Here is a 6559-nt window from a genome sequence, read left to right on the forward strand (position 1 = left end):
TTTTTTATTTCATTAACTGTGTTCTTCATTGCTAGTAATTCTGACTGGTTTTTATTTATTATTTCTATTTCCTTATTTATGTCTTGTATTTCCTTCTTTATTTCATGAAATTGGTGTCCTGTGTCTTCGTCCTCTTTGAGTTTCTTTTTGACTGCTTTGATTTGTTCTCTGACTTCTTTGAACATATTTACAATCATTCTTTTGAAATCTTTCTCAGGCATTTCCTCTAACTCATTCTCACTGGAGGTCATTTCTGATGCATTAATACTTTTAGGTGGATTTATATCGTCTTGCTTTTTAGTGTTTCTTGTGTTATAATGTATATATTTTTGCATCTTGGATTAAGTTAATGCTTGGATTTTCTAGCTAGCTTGGTATTCTTAGCTGTATCAATTGATTTAATATTATATATTTTCAGGGTAGTTATTATAACAACCAGATCCTCTATTAGCAAAGAGGTTAAGATTTCTGGTCTGTTGAGGGATCCAAGTCAGTTTGTGACCAAGAGAGACCCTTCCCTGGTACAATCCCAGTTACCTTGGATGATTTTGGTCTCAGTCAAGTTGCTGCCTGGGTCGTCGAGCTGCTGTTCTGATTTCTGGAGCTGGGCACTGGCTTTTCCTGTGGGGCAAAGCAAGCCTGGCATCTGTGGCCCTGCAGATCTGCACACCCGCTGCTGGAACCGCTGCTGCTAAAGCTGCCTCTGCTGGGTCTGTCACTGCTGCTGAAGCTGCTGCTGCTGGGTCCACTGCCGCTGCTGCCACTGAAGCTACTGCTGCTGGTTCTGCCGCCACTGCTGCTACTGGATCTGCTGCTTCTTGGGCCGCTGTTACTGGTGCCAGAGCCTCTGGTGTTGCTGCCAGACTCTGCTCCTGCTTGGGTCCTGCTGTTGGCTCAAGTGGCGTGGCTGGGTCCCGCAACCACTGCTCTGTTCACTGGAGCTGGGCTTAGGCAGTGGGGGAGGGGAGGGAGTGCAGTTGCTCTAGTTCTCTGGCTGTTCCATGTGTTCTTCTACCTCGCGGTCTGCTCCTCCGCTGCTCACTGCTGCTCTCCCTTCACGTTTCCTGAGTTGCGGAGAGCGCCGGTGTGAGGGGAAAATCCCACACCTGGCTTTTCCTGTGGCTGAAGCCGAGCCTGGTGGCTTTCTGGTGCGCCACCACCACCGCTGCGGTTGGCGGAGCTGCCGGGGCCGCTTTTGCCGGCCTGTGCAGGCTCTGGATGCTCTGGATCTCTTCTACTTCTCTGCTGCTGCTTCAATTTCCTATACACCTCACTTTTTAGTAAAAGTGTGTATTTTGCTGAGATTAGTTTGGTCTTTTTCCCCCCTAGGCTGCTTTGGCATGGTACCACGCCACCATCTTAACTGGAAGTCTAGATTTCTTTTTTAATATTTCATTTATTCATTCATTTATTTGAGAGAAAGGGGGCAGATAAACAGAAAGAGAGAATAGGTGCACCAGGGCCTTTAGCTACTGCAAACAAACTCCCAGACGCATGCACCCCTTGTGCATCTGGCTTACATGGGTCCTGGAGAATTGAACCCGAGTCCTTAGGCTTCATAGGCAAACATTTTAACTGGTAAGCCATTTCACCAGCCCACGAATAACTTTTATTTGTTTTGTTTTTCTTAGCATACAAAAATAATTGGTTTTATTATGATACTTTCATATATATCTATTATATTGCTCATATGCACCCCTCCATTTATTTTTCTTGTTCCCTCTTCTTTTTGAACCCCTTCCCCACATAAAAGCATGAATAAGTGGTAAAGAACCTTTCCTTTTTGCTTATATGAAGCCCTTCCAAGTATGTGAGATTAGGTCTCTGTATTCATGGTTTACTTTGAATTGCCTGCCTATTAAAGGTGTTGGGCTATATTTTATTTCCTACAAGTGAACCACAGTGTGGGCGATTCTCAGTGAGGTATCGCTACCACAGTTAAAATCTCCTGGGTGGGGAGTGTGGTGGAAGACAGTAGAGGAGGGATGGTGTGGAAAGTTTCAATGGAATACCTGTGCAGGGGAGAGTATTTTTGCCCTATAACTTTCCAGATCATTTTCTGCATGCATGCAAGACTACAGAGTGTGTAGCCATGAATGCTTAAGAAGGCAACAAAAGAATGTGTAGAATTTTCTGATGGTGAGCTCCCTCCACTTTAAAAAAATATTTTATTCATTTATTTATTTATTTGAGAGAAAGAGGCACACAGAGAGAGACAGAGAGAGAATGAGAATGGATGTGTCAGGCCTCCAGCTGCTGCAAAGAAACTCCAGATGCATGCACCACCTTGTGCATCTGGCTTACATGGGTCCTGGGGAATCAAACCTAGGTCCTTTGGCTTTGCAGGCAAATGCCTTAACAGCTAAGCCATCTCTTCAGCACCCCCCTCCCCCACTTTTGAATGAGGCTATAAACTCATTTTGTCAAACTACAGTGTGTTGGAAAGATTGAGTAGTCAGAGGTCTTCCCACAGGCCTCCAAGCTTGCTCACCACCTGCACAGGTGTCCTGGTGCCTTGAGCTTGGGTAGGTGGTGCTTCCTGTTGCTTCCAGACTGTCTTCTTAGAGGATGCCTTTATACAGAGCACTGCATTTCTTGCTCCAGGTTTTGAGGGGCAATCTATTCAAAACAGTGAACATAGCTGGGCATGGTGGGGTACACCTGTAATTCCAGCAGTCAGGAGGCAGAGGTAGTAGGGTGGCTGTGAGTTCAAGGCCAGCCTGGAAATACAGAGTGAGTTCCAGGTCAACTTGGGCTAGAGTGAAACCCTATCTCAGAAAAAGAAAAGTGAACCTTATATGTTAAGACCTCAGGGGGCTGAAAGTGGCTCAGTTGGTAAAGTGCTTCCTGTGCAAGCATGAAGGCCTGAGTTTAGATCCCAGCACCCACATGAAAGCCAGGCGTGGTGGTGCATGTCTGTAATGCCAGCACTGGGAAGGCAGAGACAGGTGAATCTCTGGGGCTTGGTGGTTGGCTAAACTATGCACATTGCTGAGTTCCTGGTTCACTGAGAGACCTTGCCTGAGAATGAAGGAGGAGAGCAATTAAGAAAGACACCTGACATTGACCACTGGCCTCCATGGGCATGCACACATGCAGACATATATACAACACACAAATGCACATGCAAAACTAAATAAATAAAATAAAACAAAAGTTAAAAAAAAACCAAGAGGCTGGGGTGGTAGAGCACTTGCCTATCATGCATAAGGTGCTGGGTTCCAACCCAGCATGCAGGAAAAGGGAGGGCACTGGGAAGCCAGTGTATGGAGAATTTGTTCTATGTTTGTGTGTGTCATTGCCATTAGGAAGAAAACACCATGTGTGAAGACAGCCTGGTGTTCTTGGGACCTGTGGCTTACACACAAAAGCATGGTTTTCTGTGCTTTGCACCTCTAGATGCGCTGCAAACAGCTGGGCTTGGCCCTGTGAACCTGTGACTCCAGTCCTGCAAAGGGGAGCAGAGACCAGGGAATGGCCTGGTCTAATGATAGAACAGAAACCTCCTGAATCAGTAAGAGATTCCAGCTCAAAATAGAATGGTGGAAGAGTGATGGAATAGGACACCTGAAGTTTTGCTCCAAACCTCAGGCAAGTTGTGAAAATGAAAAAAAAGGAATGTCAGGCTGGAGAGATGACTTAGCAGTTAAGTCTTGACTGTGGAGCCTAAGGACCCTGGTTCAAGGCCCGATTCCCCAGTACCCACAACGTTAGCCAGATGCACAAGGTGGCGCATGCATCTGGAGTTCATTTGAAGTGGCTGAAGACCCTGGTGTACCCATTGTCTCTCTCTCTCTCTCTCTCTCTCTCTCTCTCTCTCTCTGTCTGTCTGCCCCCTCTCTCAAATAAATAAATAAAATCTTTTAAAAAATAATGGAATGTAACAAAAATTCAAGACACAGGCATATAGCTTTTTGAAATTTGTAAAAAAGATGGAGACTAAATGGTAAAAAAGATAAACAGTCCAAAAATGATGTTGGGCCAGGTATGTCAATACACACCTATAATCCCAGCACTGGGAAGGTAAAGAGAATCAGGAACAGCTTTGGCTCCATGGTGGTTTGAATTAGGTGTCCTCTATAAACTCTTATGTTCTGAAAGTTGATCCTAAACTGATGGCAATTTGGGGAGTGTGGCCTTGCTAGAGGCGATATGTCATTGTGGATGGACCTTGAGGTTTATTAGCTGTCAGTTTGTTAGTGTAATGGGCTCACTCTCCTGCTGATATTGCCCACCTGCTGTGGCAGAGGTGATACCCAGCCACTGCTCATGCCCTGCAGTCATGAAGCTTCCCCTTCAGACTGTAAGCCAAATAAAACCTTTCTGCCATCAGCTGTGTTTGATTAGTTGCTTTGTGCCAGCAACAAGAAGGTAACTGCAAAAGGCTAAAAAGCAACTTCAAAGCCAGCCGGGGCTACCTGTAACCTTAACTAAAAAAAATCTTTTTAAAAAGGCACTGGAAGGGCTGGAGAGATGGCTTAGCGGTTAAGCGCTTGCCTGTGAAGCCTAAGGACCCTGGTTTGAGGCTCAACTGCCCAGGACCCACGTTAGCCAGATGCACAAAGGGGCACATGCGTCTGGAGTTTATTTGCAGTGGCTGGAGGCCCTGGTGCACCCATTCTCTCTCTCTCTCTCTCTCTCTCTCTCTCTCTCTCTCTCTCTCTCTCTCTCTGTTTGCCCTCAAATAAATAAATAAACAATAAAAAATTTTTTTTAAAGGCACTGGAATATTTTGGTATTTATATATAATGCAATGTACATGTCTATCTTACCCTACACAGAAAGTAAGCTTCAGACAGATTAAAGATGTAACTGCAAAATATTAACTTTCAAAGCTGGGGTGGTGGTGCATGCCTTTAATCCCAGCACTTGGGAGGCAGAGGTAGGTCGAGCACCATGAGTTTGAGGCCAGCCTGAGATTACATAGTGAATTTCAGGTCAGCCTGGGGTAGAGTGAGACCCTAACTCAAAAAAACAAAATATTAACCTTCAAATGATTAAGAGAGAATGTAAGGTGTTGGAGAGATAGCTCGGTGGTTAAAGGTGCTTGCTTGCAAAGCCTACAGCCTGGGTTCAGTTCCCCAGTACCCACATAAAGCCAGATGCACAAAGGTATGCATGTATTTGAAGTTTTCTTGCAGTTGCAAGAAGCCCTGGCATGTCCATTCTCTCTCTCTCTCTCTCTCTCTCTTTCTCTCTGTGTGTGTGTCTTTCCATCTTTTCTCCTTCCCTCACTGTTTGCAAATACATAAATAAAATATTAAAAAACAGAATGCAAGATATTTTCTTAATTTTGGCAAATGGAAAAACTATATTCATGACAAAAGGTCAATAAGAACAAAATAAAAATGTGATATGCCTGACCAGATAAAAATTTAAATTCCGAGGGCTAGGAAGATGACTCAGTTGGTAAAGTGCTTGCTGCACAAACATGAGGACCTGAGTTCAGATTCTCAGCATCTACATACAAGCTGGGCATGGTGGTGTTCACCTGTAATCCCAGTGCTAGGAATGCAGAAACACTAGAATCCTTAGAGCTTGGTTGGTAGCTAGTGTAGCTGAATCAGTGAGCTTCAGGTTCAGTGGTAGATAGTTCAGTAGAGTGCTTTTCATACAAGAATAAGTACCTGAGCTTGCATCCTCAGGCCTCTGTAAAAGCTGGAAGGTGTGGCAGGCCTCTGTAACCCTAGCTTGCCTGCAGCAAGATGAGCAGTGGAGATAGGAGGACTTCCTTGAAGCTGGAAGAGCAGCTAGTGGATGAACCAGTAAACTATGAGAGACCCTCCCACCAACATGATAGAAAGCAAAAACTGAGTCCCTCAGAGTTGTCCTCTGATCTCCACAAGCTCACCTGGTATGCATGCTTGCACTCACACATATGACCATGCACACACATATGACCATGCACATACACATACCAAAAAGTGAAACCACACATTCTACTACACGCACACCCATAAAGAATACATATATATATTCCATATATACACATATATATTCCATATATATATATATACATATATATATATATATATATGTATATATATATTGTGGAGAGTGATTGAGGAAGACACTTCATGTTGACTTCTTTCCCTCAAATGCACACAAATACATACATATACACATGCCAAAAATTAAATTTCATTTCACTAAATATTACTCATAAAACAAGTAGTGTTGGAGGTGTAGCTCAGTAAATACTTGTCTACCATGCGTAACACCCTGGGTTCAATCCCTAACACTTCAGGAAAAAGGATAGATTTCAATAACTGAACTCATATGTATCTTGGATTATATAATTTTAAAGAACTTCAAATAAGGGCTGGAGAGATGGCTTCATGGTTAAGCGCTTGCCTGTGAATCCTAGGGACCCTGGTTCGAGGCTCTATTCCCCAGTACCCATGTAAGCCAGATGCACAAGGTAGCGCATGCATCTGGAGCTCGTTTGCAATGGCTGGAGGCTCTGGTGCACTCATATTCTCTCTCTCTTTTTCTCTCTGTGTGTTGCTCTCAAATAAGTAATAATGCATAAAAATAAACAAAAATTAAAACAATCAGA

Source organism: Jaculus jaculus, chromosome 6 (assembly GCF_020740685.1).
Source record: "Jaculus jaculus isolate mJacJac1 chromosome 6, mJacJac1.mat.Y.cur, whole genome shotgun sequence".
In the NCBI taxonomy this organism is placed as follows: domain Eukaryota; kingdom Metazoa; phylum Chordata; class Mammalia; order Rodentia; family Dipodidae; genus Jaculus; species Jaculus jaculus.